We start from the raw sequence: 19,302 nt of genomic DNA, 5'->3' as shown, positions 1-19,302 counted from the left end.
GACGAGACTTTCCCAGGCTTCCGCTTTATATTGGGAGCCCTGGTACTGGTCCTGCAGCAGTCTCATATAATGTTTTTTTACCAGGAGTCCTACCATGACTTTGGACTCCTATATGCCCCAGCACTGTGCCCAAAAGTGCATGCCCTCTCCAACACATCCCATACTGCCTACAGTGGAGAGCTACAACCAGTTATGAGCTGTATTCCCACCTATGTGGTTTAAATACAGCCGATCTTCTGCCCTTTGCCATGACTGGATGTTTTTTGATATACCGAGCCAAGCAAAGCTACAGGCACACATGCTTACCTATGGTTGGCAGTGCTTAAAGGCAGGTTCAGCATTGCTTACCAATGGGCAAATCCGCTTAGCTGGGCTACTTATTGCTTAGCATTCATATGTTCACAATGCCTCCACCTGGTCAGCATAGCTGTGCAATGCTTAGCATTGCCTATGTTTTATTTTATTGGACTACCACCTGTATGGGATTGAGTCATCATTCATTACATAATATACATTTGTTTACCTTCCCTGACATCCCCCAATGTGCTGTAATTATATTTATTCTTGTGTGACTATACTGTATAGGGCACTTGTGTTTGTATGGGTGTTTCACTACTTTATTACACTGACACCTCACATCTGGGCCTAATACACTACTCTGGTTGAGAAATGTAAGTTACTTCCTACATAAATATACAAATAAATTAAAATTGTAATGTTTACACATACAAAATGGAAATGGCTTTGGTGAGGTTCAAACCATGAATGACTACATGCAAAGAGCACACTCTAACCACTACACTACACTTATGCTGGATTTCTATTGCTATTTTACTTATTGTGCCGTTTCAGCTGGGCTAAGCATAGCTAAGCAACAGGCACATCCGCTCAGCTGTGCTTAAACTTTATTGCACATGTGCAAAAAAATGCATTTGTAGTATTTTTTACTTTGTACCCTTCAGAATACCCATGCTAATGCTAAACCTGTTATTCTATCAACTTTCTGGCTTTGTAGGGATGATTGTCCCTTATGGTTTTGCCCATATTTCTTACTCTGAAGGGTTGTGAAGTGTGCGTTATTTACTTCATATCCTACTGAAAATTCATGTTAATGCTAAATTTGTTATTCTATAAACTTTCTGGCTTTGTAGGGATGATTGTCCTTTATGGCTTTGTCCAGATTTATTACCCTGATGGGTTGGGGGTGTTAGAAGTGATCCTGCTCTATTTAAATTGCCGTACAGCAATTCTGGTGTGCAGGGGGCATGTGTATTGTGAGACCACTGGCCTCTGACATACCCCCTGCACTCATACACAGAACCATGTCCGTATTACAGCACGGCAGCACCCCTTCATGAATATGCATGGTGCGCTGCTGTGCTCATGGGAAGAGTCCCTTCCATGCAGGAATAATCTATTCCTGCATGGAAGTTTACTGAATCCAGGGGAATGTCATTTTTAGTAGATTTCTCACATATATACTTGAAAAAACAATCAATGATAAACTTTGACCTAGATATTTTTTAGAATAGCTCAAGGTGGGAAGCAAGGCAAGCAGCAATCCAGCATTCTGACACAACTAGAATATTATTTTGTTTTCAAGCTTTCTTTAAGTGTTACTTGCTTTATAAATGACCTGTGAAAGGACTGTTACACATGAACAAAGAAAACAAAATTTCCAGCGCTTTATCACTTCTAATTAGTATATTACTTAGATTTGATATTTAGTTAACCCAGCAATGCACAGAGTCAGCAAAGTTGAACAAATAAAATAAAATTCTTAACCTATATAGTATTAAAGTTACCAGTTATATTGTTTATAATTTAATGATATTCTCTTAAAAGAAGTATTTTTTTTTAAATTAGAAATACACTTATAGGTTTAGGTAAATAAAATATATTAAGTTATTCACCGTAAATATAGTAAATCATTAAAACTAACCATTTCCATTACTCAACATGAATTTTTTAGCTTAAAATATAAATACATGCTTACATATGCTTTGAAGTTTAAAGTCCATTATACCATGACCCTCCATTAATATTCCAAAACGTGCATGCTGATTGGCCAGCGTGCACGTTGTAAATCGATTTATACTAATAGAAAAAGGTCTGGTCGCCCTGACTTTTTCCATTAGTATAAGTCTCTTTTAAAACACTGTCTCGCTATGTTAAAAGAGTTTAACATAGCGACACAGGTTTAGAAAATGCAACGGAGATCTCCGTTGCTTTTTTTAAACCTGTCTCGCTATGTTAAACTCCTTTAACATAGGGACACAGTGTGTAAAAAGCAACAGAGATCTTCCTTTCTCCCTTGCTTTTTAAATGTCTCGCTATGTTAAATGGGTTTAACATAGCGAGACAGCTTTAAAATAAGCAACGGAGATCTCCGTTGCTTATTTTAAAGTTGTCTCGCTATGTTAAACCCATTTAACATAGCAAGACAGGTTTAAAAAAAAAAGCAATGGAGAAAGCAAGATCTCTGTTGCGTTTTACTGTTTTGCTATATTAAATGGGTTTAACAAAGCGAGACAGCTTTAAAATAAGCAACGGACATCTCCGTTGCTTATTATAAAGCTGTCTCGCTATGTTAAACCCATTTAACATAGCAAAAGTAAAAGCAACGGAGATCTTTCTTCCTCCGTTGCTTTTGGCCACAACTCTGATGTACTGCGTAGGCATGCGCAGTACATCAGAACTGCCGTGAATACCAGACAGCTGCAGAAGGGCAGCAAAGAGGCATTATACAATGCCATTATTTAAGAAAAGTAATTATTTCTTTTCTTAAATAATGTCATAGTATAATAGCAATAACCCACTTCTGGGTGTGGGTAATGCAGGATTTACCCACGGCTGTCTTTGTTTGGTCCCTCGGGCACACGCCAACCGTGGGTAAATCCCGCATTACCCACACCCAGGAGTGGGTTATTGCTATAATACAAACCTTTTACTTAAAGGGTAAATGCATTATTTCAGAAAATAAGAGTCCTGCAATCAGAAAACAAAAGTGACTTGTTTTTAAGCTTTTTAATTTTAAAAGCAGTTTTCCAGATATTCAGCTCACTCTTTCTCTTTAGGAATATACTGTTCCACTACATTTCTTTAGTATTATTAAGCATTGTATTGCTGTTAACAAAAGTGGGTGCCTCCTTCGTTGTTTTAAATATTTGATTTCTTTCATTAAGAAATAATTTAATCCTTGTGGGAATTGCCAAAGTGGCTCTAATATTGTTCTTTTTAAGTTCCTTGATTAGTGGTAGACAGGATTTTCTTTTACTCTTTACTTTACTGGAATATTCATTGTCAAATCTGACTACATGTTGACCTATTTTAATAGGTGGGATGAACCATACTCTTTTTAATACTGGATCTTTTCTAATCTAGACATAAACTTAATTATAATTGAAATAGGTGGGCTGGACCACACTCTTTTTTAACATTGGATCTTTTTTCTAATCTAGACAGAAACTTAACTATAATTGAACATTGTGGTGAGTTTTCATTCTTCAAGGTGTTCTGAGGAATCTATGTGCCCTTCCAATTCCAAAAGATAAAGTTTAAGGTAGATTTAATGTTTCATGTAGCCAGGTTGATAAGAAGTACATTATATTGTCTCCCTCATATTTTTCAGGTATACCCTAATTTCTAATGTTATTTTGTCTCAGTCCATTTTCTAAATCATCAACTTTATCTATGAGACAGTTATTTTGTATTAAAAGAAATTTGGTCTGTGAATCATCTTCAGATATTCTCCTTTCATAATGATTTAAAACTTCTTCCCTATTGCTGATTTGTTCACTTTGTTGTTTCATAAGACTTGCTAAATGTTTTATCTTCCTTCTGATCTCTTCTTTGAAACTTTCTATTTTGGTATCCAGTTTCTCCATTTTAAGTAATACATCCTGTATACTAGCTATTATTGATTGGATGTCTTTTTTAACACAAGAATCCTAAGTACCATTTATTTAGTTGCTCATGTAGAAGTCTCTTCTCTCTTAATTCAAGCAGTTGAAATTCTGACAGGAAAATTACAGCTTTTGATGAACTTGAAGCTATAAATTTTTTCTATATTAATTAATAAAATCAGCTAACAAGTATCTCCAAATTTTATTTTTTTGATTATCTTTACTGTCAGAGAAAAGTTGTCAGTCACAGAGCTTTCACCAGCTGTTGCTGTCAGTCAGCCATCTTGGTCATGACCCTCCTTGTAAAGTTTCTTCATGGAACAGCAGAGATAATGTGAATGTCTATGAAAAAATATATCTTACAAACTCTGAAAGCATGGCAGAAACATAATCCAGCATCGATGAATGGTACAGCAGCATTATGCTTTAATGACAAAGATCACAGCACAGTTGCCAAGAAGAAGCCAAACATTTTGGAAAGAGATATTTTAACAGGAGATTGAAATGGGGTATAGGAGAACAAGCTTGTGTGTGCATGCATTTCATTTATCACTTTCAAGTTAAAAACAAATCACAAAATGACATTTTTAATTTGATGGTCAGAATATGCTGAATATTTCAATAAGTAAAACAGATATTTTCTAGCATTTTTTACCCATTATAAAATTTCACAGCTCTTAATAAGAAAACTAGACGGTCATATATTTAATACAAGGGAAACATACAAACCTTTTTTACATCAAATGTGAAAAAGACAGGATGTGTGAGGTTATTCTTCCACTTGCTTGAAGTTACTGCAGTAATTATTTTTGAATTCACTATATATTTATATGGTGAGTCATTGTCAGTCTCATTACCATCAGAAAGTACGGATTCAATATCAGACGAATGGTATACCATCAACATAGCTACAGGGGGTTTGCCTGGAAGACAATTAGAGAAAAAAAGTCAGAGTTTATTTTTGTCACCCAGTGTCTCACAGCTAAAATTATCTAACCATTTACTTTCTACTACATGAAATGCCTCACAAATTTGGAATATACTGCCAAAGGCATGCAACATAAACCTATTCTCAAGTCCAAGTCTTTGACTCAGTTTGATATGAATACATAACAGGCTATTTTAGTAGAACCAGCTCACTGACTGGAATCTAATCTTTACTGTCACTGTCTATCCCATAATACTGTACTGTCTGAAGGTAAGGTTTAGAAAAAATCCTTACAAATGAGACAAGCCAAGGACCAAGCTAAGATATTGCTAATGGATATTTTATTGAGCCAGTTCCTCTCCTAAAATCTGACTACATACAGATAAACTTAAACATCCTCAAACAACTTAAATAACCAAGTAGGTGTGACTCGTAGCATGTTATTAACCAATCAGCCCCCTGACTGAGCAAACTATTACAAAAAAATCATAAAAAAGCAATAATATTAAAAAACAAACTTCAACCAGTATTATTAATTGTATTTACAAGCTAACAGCGTGTAATTTTAAAATACTAGAAATGGAGAGATACTCATTTAAACTGGGTGCTGTATTAGCATCCAACTTCAGCTGCCAAAAAGCTTTCAGTATTCAATTAAAGTTTTCCATGGACTACCACATAGGTTTAAAGGAACCTGTTCCAACATGAAAATCTAAAAACATTTCTTTCATAATTCCTTATATACTTGCATACTTATATAAACTCGATACATAATATCATAATTATGTTTATATAATATTTTTCTAAGCATAAGCATACAGTCCATTTTTTCAGCATAAAATGCTGTGCAAGATGAACAGCACACTAAAGAAATAAAACTTTTTCTATTATAGTTGAAATGCCCATAAGAAGTTAATAACATCTCTCTAGCTTATAAATAGAAGGTATTGTCTTCTAAAATATGAGCCCTGTTTGCACATACCACATTTGTGTGTGTCCCATGCCAGTAATACTAACACCATTGTTAATATTACTAGTCACTGGTTTTCCAATAACTTCTTAATATTTCATTTCCTCTTATAATTGAAAATGTGTTGCAAAGAATGGTCTCCCCAAATTCTGGAGAGTGTTTCAACACATCTCATCTGATAGTCCCCCCGATATTTATAAAGTTGTTACCATATTTGTGTTCCATCACATTCATGTTAGAAGTAAAATTAGAATTAAGATTTGTTCCAATTACCACTGGAGTGTCTAAATTAATACCCAGCGTGGGTTTATAATTAAAGCTCCTAGCTTCTAAAATATTGTTCTTAATTTCTGTCTATAATTCAGTGGGGTAACCCCTTTCAATAAAAATCTGGGCAATGAAATTGAGCTCCTGCATGAGTTTGTCATAATTAGAAGTCATTCATGCTGCCATGACCATTTGCCCTTTAATACAGACCCTCTTTTGAAGAAAAGCATGATTGCTTCAGAAATGTAAGTAGGAATTTAAAAATGATTCTTTGTGATGTATAATGGAAGTGAAACCATGGTTCATTCTATCCTTAGCCAAAACTAACATACAAATAGTGAATGCATTCACTAGAAATGGTATGAGTAAATTGTAAGAAAAGAAGTACACACTCTTATATATTCCAAAAATTAATATATATTTTATAAAGTGATTGTTTCCATAAAATACAAATATCATCCAAAATGTGAGTATAAAAACAACAAGCACTAGAAAATCCAGAATAAAATATGTAATTCTTTTCCCATGCCCAAAGAACCATGTTGGTGTAAATAGGGGCAAACGAAATACCCATTGCCACCCCCTTGCACTTGTTCAACATTCACTATTAAAATACAAAAAAATGTTAGTTAAATAAACTCCATAAATTCAACCAGCAGGTTCATTTCTTTGTTTTCCACAAACTCATAATGGAATAAAACCTCACTAAACCATTATAGTTCAGTGACATGTGGAATGGAGGAAAATAAATAGCCCACACCTATGGTAACAAAATTAATTAGTCATAATAAAAATCAGATCTAATTTCCTGTGAAATTCCAAGGAGTCCTTAATCAAATACCTATGCTGGTTTAAGAAAGGCTTGAGCTTATAAACTATACAAAAAGCAAGGGGTGAGTTTTAGAACCTCTGGCCACTACAGTTAATCAAAATTGTGGGTTATCAATAGATTTGTGGACTTTAGGAACCCCAAATATCTCTGGAATAATGGTATCCATAGAGACTAAGAAGTCAAATAAGGTTTTGCCAATATTCCCTTGCATTAAATTCTCATGAATTATATAGTCAATCTTAGTATAAGCAATTTTAATCTCATTCCTAGAAACAATATTATAATGATCTTAATTGTTTAAAATACTAGTTATCCCAACATCATAGTCCACTGTGTTCATAATCACAACCCTCCCCACCTTTATCAGGTTTCATAACCATTATTGCACAATTGGAGGACAAATTCCTTATCAATTCATTCTCTGAAATAGATAAGTTATGAAGTGCTTCTTAACTAAATTCCTCAAAAACCTGTATTATTGTGTGCATTGGGCGTTGAACACACTTTTTTCATAAGCAATTGGTTTGGCAAGTACAAAACTTGTTCTATAATAAACATGCCAGGTTAAATTTCTTCAAAAACAATTTAAAGTCCATTAGTAAATCTACAATACGCAAATGGCCTGTAGGTACAAATTGAAAACGTTTACTAAACACCTTGAAATAGTTACTGTCAATAGTTAGATGACTATAATTGTAAATTGTAAAGTTGCAGTGGGAGTGAACAACTCCATGATATGAATCTTCAATAATAAAGTCATTGATTAGATTCTCCACCTGCACCCTATTCTGGTGTTGCCTTGAGGGATGAGGACGTACTGGGGGGCTGGTGCCATGACATTGTTGTATGCTAAATGCCCATCTTAGTACTGGAAATTCTAAATGGTGATTGGTCTGAGAACACCCCTACTTAACACCGTCAGAATGTGATTCACCAGCCCTCCCCACCACATGTTAGGGATGGAAAAGGAAAAGGATAAGCAGCACTATTGTTATAGGCATGCAAATATCTGTCTAGCCTGCCCATCTTCCTTCTAAAGAGGTCTTCACACATACTCACAACATTGTGAAAACCCCACTGTACTTTGTGTTGTCAGCCTGAAACATTAGTAATGGTCTTATTTAACTTAGAACTATCTTGGAATAAAACAACAATAAGCTTTTCATTCTTATTTATAATGGCTTGCATAACTGGCTAGCAGAATTGCAATTTTATTAACTGGGCAGTAAAGCCATTATATTGGCCAACTCATGATAAAATTAATTTCCAAACTGCCCATTGTTAGGAAAACTAAATAATTGCAGGGCCCTGGGTACCATTTGGACATGGACACATTTTTTTGGAAAGTATGCATTCTCTACCTGTAAAGTACTGCACCACAAAAGCTTTGCCTCCAAATACTTAAGTTGTTCATCATAGCTCACTCCTGATCCCTGGACTCGATTAGCCATAACAATATTTTAATCAAACCATTTTTTGAGATCGTGACCACATTCATTTGTAAAATTGGCTCCAAGTTAAGTACATTGTTAGAAAAATTACTTGAAAGACTACCAAGTCCTGATCTATAACAGCCTTCACTGCTGCTTAAATGATTTGCCTGTGAACCGCCATTTAGTTGTGTGGAACAGAACAATACCTCTTGGTTGACCGGTAAAGAACCACATGCTCAGGACAAACTCACTGGGGGAACCACTGTTAGAATCCACAAACTGAGAACATATTTCAGCTGATGAAAGGTCTCAATGAAATACCTTTTAACAACATCTTTGCTTGGTCCTCGGCTTGTTTGGTTTGTTGTTTGGTTCACATGCCTTACAACCTTTTTGTTTTGGGTTAGAAAAATCCTTCCCAACTACTCCTGTAGTATCATAAACCAGTTAGGTAGGGATTTGAATCCTGCACATGACAAGTGTGTCTGTATGTGATCTCCTTGGAGAGGAACAACCTTTAATTCTTCAAAGTCCCTGGGCCTGTGTAAAATACAGCCCAGAGCACAGAATCCTTTATAAATGCATTCTATGAACACCTTCAGGAATGCATGGATCATGCAATCCCAAATAAAACCAAGACCCAATCCTCCAAAGGCAGATGTCCTGTCTGGTGGACCCCAGCCATAAACACACTATACAATAGGAGGAGGAAGCTACTACATGATAGAGCAAAATCCCAAAAAGGGAAGGCATCTCTGATCGGTATTAGCAAAAAACTATGGGCACTCATAAAATCGTCTAAGGCCAGCTTCGAGAGAAAAATTGCACAGGACACTAAGGATAATCACAAGGCTTTCTTTAGTTATGTTAGGAACCTGGGTGGGAATTCCCAGATATGCTCAGAATTAGTCCAAAATGACAAAAAATACACCAAAGCCAGAGACATTGCCAACATCCTAGCTGACAGGTTCAGCGCAAACATCTCCCCCCCTCCCCACCAAAAGGGCAAATATCTATCCCAGCAGAGCGCTGCCCCCCTGACATCTCAGATGCTCAGATAAGAGCTGCCCTCTCCAAAGCAAAAAACACAGCATCAATGGGACCAGACGGTGTCCCGGGCTGCGTCCTACATGAAATCCAAGAAGAGCTAAACCCAAACATAAAACTACTGTTCAGTCTCAGCCTTACTACAGGATATGTACCCAAAGAGTGGTGTACAGCAACAGTTGTCCCTCCCCACAAAGGTGGTGCCTCAATGGATCCTGGAAACTATTGCCCCATAAGCCTGACTAGCTTGGTTTGCAAAGCTATGGAAAGGATCATCATGGACCTCATAAATAAAGATATTGGGGACCTACAGACACTGGATCCTGCCCAGTTCGGCTTTGTTAAGGGCAGATCCTGCCTCTTAAACCTGGTTGATTTCTTTGAAACAGTAACCAAGGCCATTGACGAGGAGAAGGTGGTCCACACAGCCTACCTGGACCTTGCAAAAGCCTTCGATACAATACCCCACTCGAGTATTATAGATAAGCTCACCAGCTTAAATATAAACCCCCTATGTCACTAGATGGGTTGCAAACTGACTCAAGGACAGAAACCACATGGTTAGAATTGCTGGAGCCATGTCAGACTCCAAACCAGTTACAAGTGGCATCCCACAAGGCTCAGTCCTGGGACCTCTTTTGTTCGGTATATATTTCTCGGAGGTACAGGCCAACACAGAAGGACTGTGGTTGACCAAGTTCGCAGATGACTGCAAACTGGGCGCCATAATCGACTCTCCAGCTGACACAAGCATCCTCCAAAAGGGCCTCATAGAAACAGACAACTGGTGCCAGAGCCATGGCCTCAAGCTAAATGCCAAAAAGTGTATAGTCATCCCCTTTGGCAAAAACAAAGTGCCCACAAATTACCACATAGGTGGTAATCCATTAAATACAGAAGAAGTAATTAGGGACCTGGAGATCCAAGTTGATAGCAATTTCTCATTTGACAACCACGTGGCCAAAGTGGTTAGAAAAACATTTTATATAGCCCACCTAATCATGAAGGGATTCACATCTAGATCAGAGGAGGTCATCGTGCCTCTTTACTTATCCCTCATCAGGCCCATAATTGAATACAATGCCCCTTTTGGGATGTACCTTACCAGACACCTGCAGCAACTGGAAAGACCCCAAAAGTACCTCACCAAGAGGATCAAAGGGCTCAAACAGATGCCATATGCTGCCCGGTTAAAGAAACTCCAGCTCTACTCAGTGGCATACCGCCTGCTCAGAGGCGATCTGTGCCTGATGTATAAAGCCATGTCCAACCCGGAATTAATGGACATGTTGCACCTCAGAAAATCCAAATCCCATCGAGCTATGCACTTGAGAGACTTGAACCTCAGCACTGAAATGAATAGGACATGCTGGAGGGACAGATTCATAACCCAGAGGCTCCCTTCACTCTGGAATAAAATCCCAGTCCAGGTTAGGCAGAGTCCCTCATTGACTCTCTTCAAGAGGAATCTTGATGAGTGGATGGGAGATCATAGGTTTACCCCGGGTATCACTTCTGTGTCACTGTTAGACAGAGGCACAGTGTACTAACCTCGAAAAAGGGCATAGCAAAATTAATTTAAAATGGGTGGTGAAAGCCAAACACACTCTGGCTAGGCTTATAAATGCCCTATGGCAGATAGCCTAGTATGAACCTATGATCCTATGAACCTATAATGCTCTGGGTGGATGATTGTCACTGTGTATCTATGCATATAGTTGCAAGACTTGTGTTCCAGGGCCAACTCTCAACTAATGCAACATAATCAAATAGCAATTAAAGTTCTGACTGACAGCATAACAGGCTGTATTGTTTGATGTATAATGAATTACCCTGGGTGACAAATAATCACAGCTTTTAAAGTTGCTGCCTCACTGTGCTTGGTTCTTTATATTCATTATTGGCTGAGGTGGTTTCTGTGCAGAGTCTAAAAGTTTATCTAGTGGTTTATTTATTTATTTGTTTGTTGGTATATGTATTAAATATTTATTAATTAGATAAGAGGACTGGTTCTCAGACTGTATTCATTACCTGAGCTACAAGGGCAAAGGTAAAAACAACACACACACACACACATGCACAGACTCACACACACACACACACACACACACACACACACATATATATATATATATATATATATATATATATATATATATATATATATATATTATATATATATATATATATATATATATATATATATATATATATATATATATATACACACACATATACATATATATGTTTGCTATCAAAATTTTGGACGACATTCAATCAAACTGGGATAGTCAAAAAGGCTTTTTTCTAGTTCATGGAAGGCCAAACCAAAAATGGTCAACACCACAACAGCGAATGCTTGTGTGCATTCGCTGTTGTGAGGTTGACGTTCAGCTTGGAGATCGCACTGCAGTGGGGATCAGGAAATGTACCCATTTCCTGACTGTAGTGCAATCTCAGAGTTTGTATATATAACGAGCAGGGGGTGTTGGGGTGCAGCCCACTGCATGGGGTGTGCAGGGTACTCTTGGCCCCCTGCAATACATTAGTTGTACATGGCTGGTAGGCAGGGTATGTTGGGTAATGTCAAGTAAATGATGATGTGTTGAAATTACCGGTTTCATATATATATATATATATATATATATATATATATATATATATATATATATATGTGTGTGTGTGTGTGTGTGTGTGTGTGTGCGTGTGTGTGTTATTTATCTGTGCATGTGTGTGTAACAATTCAGCATAGCCAGTCAAATGCATATTTTTTGTAGACGAAGAATGAAACTGAAATAGTAAGAGAAAATCTGCAAAGATGCTAGGTTCCACAGAGATAGTGTCGGGAAGTTAAGCCTGAATCCTGGAGCTGTGAAGCAGAAAGCTACTGCTAAGTCAGCAGGCTGCTGCCCAAATCCCACAGACATACTACTGGTTAGCTGGTGAGCCTACAGACTGCCAGTAAGAGTTTATAACATGTCATTGTGTACGCACCCGTGTGTGTGTGTGTGTGTGTGTGTGTGTGTGTGTGTGTGTGTGTGTGTGTGTGTGTGTGTGTGTGTGTGTGTGTGTGTGTGTGTGTGTGTGTGTGTGTGTTTTACAAGATCAGCTAGCTGAGTGTTAGGCAAGGCTCCATCCGCCCAATGACCTTATAACCTTAAACTGGATAAATCCGCTAACCAGAGAATGAATGAATGAACAATTATTCAGCACTTCTGTTGCAGGAGTGTTACTTTTCTGTTAACATTAGAATTGACTGGATTTTTGTGCATAATTCTGAAGAAAGAGTTAACTTGTCCTAAGTTCTAAACTCCCAGAATTACACAAGCCCACCTGATTGCCTTATCAGTCAGAACTTTGCTGTCAGGTACAGTTCAGTCATACTTCTAACTCTCATTAACAATCATTACCATAAATTTAAATTCATACTGTACAAATTACAAATACATCACATTGTTTAGTGCTAAGCAGAGGTGTAGCTAACTAGTGTTGTGCTCAGTGCTATCCTTCAATTTAATGTCCCAACACACACAAAAAATAATTCTACTCAGAAGTGAACAGCAAAAAAGAAAAATTGTCTTTTCTTTGTTTAAACTATAGCAAACTGATTGCTGTATTTGCACCCATGTCAGAGGAAATGCAATACTGACTGTCTGATCATGACCCTTAACAGTTTGTACTTGGGGCAGTTGCCCCCTTAGCCCCATCCTAGCTATACAACTGCTGCTGCTGACATTGGTACTTCACAAGATAGCTTCATGATCACATTCAGTCATGCCTCATGGGAGAAATGATTCCTAAGAATGTTAAACACAAAGATAATGGAATACAAATGTGCTGTAAAACCTTTTATTGGACCTACATTGATTCTGCAATTACTTGAGCTTTCGAACTGGCCATCCCTCCCCTCTTTCATTGCTAATGACTGTTGTATGTTATTTATGTACTCTTCCCACCCATTGTTTTCCATAGACCTGCGATACTTAGTGCCCACCCAGCAAACCAATATCGATCTTGAGTAAACCTCCTTTACTACATATTGTCTCCTGCTCATTTTCCTAGAACTCAGCAAAACTTGTATTCATAGCCTGTATTTTTGAAGTGTTTTAATTGAATCCAGGGATATCCATGCAAAGTTAAGTACCTTTGATTGCAAAATTGCACTTTTGTTTTCTGCTTTTATATGTGCATTTCACTGAATTTTTGTAAAACAAAATTGATCTTCCTCTCAGTGTTAACTGTCTTGAAATTACCTTTGGCAATGGATTCCAGCTGATTGTTTAGGTGATTTGTATAATTGTTGCACCTGTGGGAGTCTTCTTCTGTGTTTTTACATTAAGAGGATTAAGTTTATTCATCTTGTGGCAGGAGGTGTTTGTCTGGTCTACGTGAGTTAAGTAATCCACAAAAGTACTCATAGAATAGTCATTTTATTAGCCAGAGGGCTGGTTATTTAGTTTTCTGTTTTTTCTGTGCAACTAGAAATTTTGTATGTTTACATGGGTTAGCAGTGTCCTCTGCATTAGCAAACACTTAAAAAGTAAATTTTCTCTGTAGAACAGTTTATAAAACTATAATCTGTAAATCTGTAAAGCAGCAATATAATGCAAATACCTTGTACGCCAACAAGCTTAGATCACATAGTTGGGTCTCAAGTAGCAATACCTACAGATTTAGTAGAATTCAGTATTGTGTAAACACTAAAGTTAGTAGAATTTAGTACTGTTTAGTATAATCTGCCCCAGTAAAGCACCCTTATTAGTCTTCACATAGCACCCTGAATAGTCTTCTAACCCCAGTACACCAACCCCTTGTAGCTCACAAATCAAAGGACTAGACAGTATGGATATGCAATTTCCTAACTTCTCTGTAGCCATCTTGGTGGACATGGGCATCTTGAGACAATGTAGCAATCATCTCATTTTTGTGACAACCACTTTATCCTTAAAGAATCATAGTATGTGAGAGGTGCAATTACACAAGGAAATTGGAGGCTAAACTTTTGCATATAAGTTCAAATCAGGTTATCAAAACCACACACACATCACCCACCTCACAAAAATCACAGTACACCATAGACTAACATATGCTGAGGCACTTAAAATCAATCTTCATACGGAATAAAAATCAGCAAACACAAAGGCACTCAGACAAAGCATCTAACACTAGACTCACTGTCACTCTCAGTGGAAACCTAAACACTAAACCCTTAAAGCAGGCAAAAAAACTTCCCAGAACTGTCACCACAGGGAGTCCATTGAAAGATATACTGGTGCCCTCTAACCAGGCTGAACAAGGAAAAGATAACTGTTAGTTGTTTATCTGGAGTGAGGATCCACCAAATCACTCATGCTCTCAAGTCATTACACCACAGGTACCAGTATGATTCCATCATAGTCCATGTAGGTGTATGGAACCAGGATCCACCAAATCACTCATGCTCTCAAGTCATTACACCACAGGTACCAGTATGATTCCATCATAGTCCATGTAGCTGTAAATGACCTGAGATGTACCTCCTTGGACATTACTCATGCACTCAGGTCATTACACCATAGGTACCAGTATGATTCCATCACAGTCCGTGTAGGTGTAAGTAACCTGAGATGTACCTCCTTGGACATCACTCATGCACTCAAGTCATTACACCACAGGTACCAGTATGATTCCATCATAGTCCGTGTAGGTGTAAATGACCTGAGATGTACCTCCTTGGACATCACTCATGCACTCAAGTCATTACACTACAGGTACCAGTATGATTCCATCACAGTCCGTGTAGGTGTAGGTGTAAGTAAACTGAAATGTACCTCCTTAGACATCACTTATGCACTCAAGTCATTACACCACAGGTACCAGTATGATTCCATCACAGTCCGTGTAGGTGTAGGTGTAAGTAATCTGAAATGTACCTCCTTAGACATCACTTATGCACTCAAGTCATTACACCACAGGTACCAGTATGATTCCATCATAGTCCATGTAGGTGTAAATGACCTGAGATGTACCTCCTTGGACATCACTCATGCACTCAAGTCATTACACCACAGGTACCATATGATTCCATCACAGTCCGTGTAGGTGTAAGTAATCTGAGATGTACCTCCTTGGACATCACTCATGCACTCAAGTCATTACACCACAGGTACCAGTATGATTCCATCACAGTCCATGTAGGTATAAATGACCTGAGATGTACCTCCCTGGACTATATGAAGAGAGATATTATGGAGCTTCCAAACTATGTGTCTCAGGCTGGTATGAGCCTGGCAGTCAGCAGCATATTAGCATCACTAAGAATGGTGCCACAATATGAGCAAAATATGATTGATTTCAACAACTGTCTGTCATTCTGGTGTCAGTTTAATGGGATCCAATGTTTGTCAGCTTAAAAGAACATGGTCAACAGATCATGTTGCTTTGCCAAAGATGGTCAGCACCTTTCCCCTCTAAGCTTTCAAATACTGGCTAAGATGTTGTCTGTCCCCATAGTGCCATTTTTAGGCAATGCCAAATTGTCAAACCTAGTGACACAGCAAAATCAACTCAACTGAACCTCAAGTTGTTACTGCTCAATGCCAGGAGCCTAAATAAAAAAATACACTCCCTCCACGTCCTCCCCACACTCAGCAATACAGAAATCTGTGCAGTTAGCAAGACATGGTTTAAAGTGTCAGAAAATACCCTGACAGTGCAAGCTCAAGTGCCTTCCACACTTTTAGACCAGTAGTTGCACAGACAAGGGTTAAAGGTTGAGGTGTCTCAGTATACATCAGTGGCAAGCATACCTTTAGGGTGGTCAAACAGAATGACATGTTGGAATTAGTCTATGTGCAGATTACCATAGACAAAATCCTGTACCATATCCTAGTCAGCTATAGGTCACCATTTACGTCCCAAAAAGCTAACAATGCATACCTTGACCTACTGAAGACACTTATCATCCAATCTAACTCCCTAATCATGAGACACTTTAATTTCCCCTATATAGACTGTGAATCCCACATGGCCTAAAATCGACAGACAGAGAGATTTCTGGCCTTCATAAATGTTAACACACTTGACCAAACAGCGAATATCAACACTAAAAACACTAACATACTGGACTCGTGTTCACAAATATGGGGGAATACTGTACCCCCTCCATATCTCCTTAGTAAGGTCCAACCATAAAGCTGTCGCCCTTGAAAATTCAAATCATCTTTGTAATCCAATTAAAACCAGTAACAGTTAGGAGCTATCCCAAGACAAATAACCTGCTATTAACTGATGGTTTTTCAAAATTCATTGCCCTTCCAACCCCCGAGAAAACAGATCAACCTATGCTGAATTGTTCTCAGAAACTCTGCACGACCATGTCAGTGGTTGCAAAGAGACTACTGTACTTACCAGAAGTAAGCCTAGAACTAGCCCCAGAAACAAACTGCCCTGGCAGCATCCCAAATTAAACAAGATATACAACAAAAGGAAAAACAATTATTGTAAAAATCAGGAAGGGTAATTCCCATAAAGATAATAACTCTCTCACAAAAGTAATTAGGCAACTAAGATGGCTAAGTAGGTCAAGCATCAAAGTTCTGCCTCTGCAGTCGGTATCATATAGACTTCTGAGAGGTAATCTTTGCCTGGCATATAAGGCATTCCTGGACAATGTTTTTATTAATCTTTTGCACAACTGCAAAACAAGAAGCATCAGAACTACTAGATTAAAAGACCTAAATTTTGCTTGTAACATAAATAGGGCATGTTGAAGGGACAGATATGTTTCTCAGATAATTCCCATTCTCTGGAACAGGCTCCCCATCCATGTGAAACAGAGTTCCTTTCTATCCCTATTTAAGTGCAATTGGATGGGTAATAAGAAATTCACCCCTGGTCTGGATCTTATGTCTCTGATGGGCAGAGACAGTCAATAAATCATCCCCCTATAAATCAAATATAAATAAAAGCTGTGGATCACATTTGGGTTGCATGAGTAGGCTTTTAACGGCCCATGTGGTCGTTAGCATAGCATACACTCATGAAATTATGAGCCTATGAGCCCTTCATCAGGAGTTATATAACTCCTGTAACTATAACTCATGATGAAGGACTCATGCAAGCTTGAATGTTTGAGTAACTGCAAAGCCAGTGTTGGCTAACAAAAGGTATGACATCATGTCTGTGTTCCAGTGTCTTAGTGTTTTATGTTAGTGGAGCTGCACAGCATTTGTTTTCTCCTAAGAATGGTATTATTCAGACTAGGATGGCCACCAAGTAACCCAACCATTCAGTCAGCAGTCCACTGAAGCTATCAGCTGTCAGTCAGGTATCCAGCTATACATCCAATAATAATGAACAACACTGCAAGACTGGAGTATACTTTTAACAAAGCTACTGTTTTATGCCTGACCTGCATCGTTTTTGTTCATCTGCACTTCATGTTACATACTGGGTTTTTTGGTTGGTGAACAATTTCTTTGCATCTCTGCTATTGTGTTGCTTGAAACAAAAAAGTTTTTTTTAACTATCTCAAACCATCTGAAACTGCAAAAAACAGCTAAAAACTCATAAAACAGTGTTCTCCTACTGTACTCTCACATAGGGTGCTTATGCCCTTAAAAACCCTGCTACTTATATATACCAACACTGATAGTGAACAATAGTGTGGAAAAGGAGAAACTCCCTTACCCCTCACCGACTACCAATTTGGCAAAAAAAAAGAGAACCCATACAAAATCACTCTGTGTAAGTGAAAGGAACACATCCATCTACTTCCGCTGAGAAAAGAGCCATACTGAAAGTATTTGACACTTCGCAGCATTTTAACAAAAACATTTTGGCCAAATGCTGTAAAGTAAAATTTAAAAAAAAAACCTGACTTGACTTAACAGATGGAACCATTTTGGCCAGGTCTCTTCTTCTTTCTCAGTAGTGACCAAATATCCAACTAACCACACATCTTGCAACAAATGTAAAAGAACACATAGATATTAGCTTAATGTACAATAACTTCCATGCTTGCGCTACTATCACTATTAGCCTACCTAATCCTTGTTTCTCTCCAATTTTCTTAATTATTCTGCTATGTTCCTTACTCCTTCTCCTTTCTTTACTCTTCAGTTAACTTGATGGCAATGAATTCCCAGCATGCACTACTCAAACATACCTGTGGCCTTTAAGATTAGCTTTGCCTTCGCTTTTCCCTAATTTTTCTTTTTTTTTTTATTAAGGCCATCTGCATATTCACTTCTTAAGTAAGGGACAACATTATAGGTTAAGTAGATGTGATGTCCATCCACTGTTGAGGAAATGAGCAGAAAAAAAGGTGAGGCAAACACCAGCACTCTTTAAGGCCCTGTTCAAGGCTGATTTAAACTGTGGAACCTGCATGATCCCACTTCTGGATGACTCTGATGGTGGGTTTGTGCATAGTGCCTCCTATTTGTAGGTTTTTCTTGTAGTAACTCAACAAACCAGACAAGTTAAGTCCCTCCCACCACTCTCCAGAGTAGCCTGTTGACCCTTCCTTGACTGACTGTTCTTGGATGCTTCTAACCACAATCACACCTTGATTTTTACCTAGGTCTGGAACCTCGCAGACACACCCCAAGTTCCCCTATCTTAAATGTACCATGATAAATAAAAACTGTCAATAAGGCTAATGTAACACATGGGGTATAATCACTGTAAATGCACCATGATATATAAAGAATGTCAATGTGAGAGAGAAAAGGACCTGTACCGACTGGCTAGACAGAGGGACAGAGCTGGGGAAGATGTGCAGCAGGTAAGAGTGATAAAGGATAGTGAGGGAAATGTACTCACAAGTGAGGAGAGTGTGTTGAGTAGATGGAAAGAGTACTTTGAAGGGCTGATGAATGAAGAGAATGAGAGAGAGAGAAGGTTGGATGATGTGGGGATAGTGAATCAGTAGGTGA

The sequence above is a fragment of the Protopterus annectens genome, chromosome 9.part0, assembly GCF_019279795.1.
Source record: "Protopterus annectens isolate FY-2018-M chromosome 9.part0, PAN1.0, whole genome shotgun sequence".
NCBI classification, from domain to species: Eukaryota; Metazoa; Chordata; order Ceratodontiformes; family Protopteridae; genus Protopterus; species Protopterus annectens.
This window is presented reverse-complemented; position numbering follows the sequence as displayed.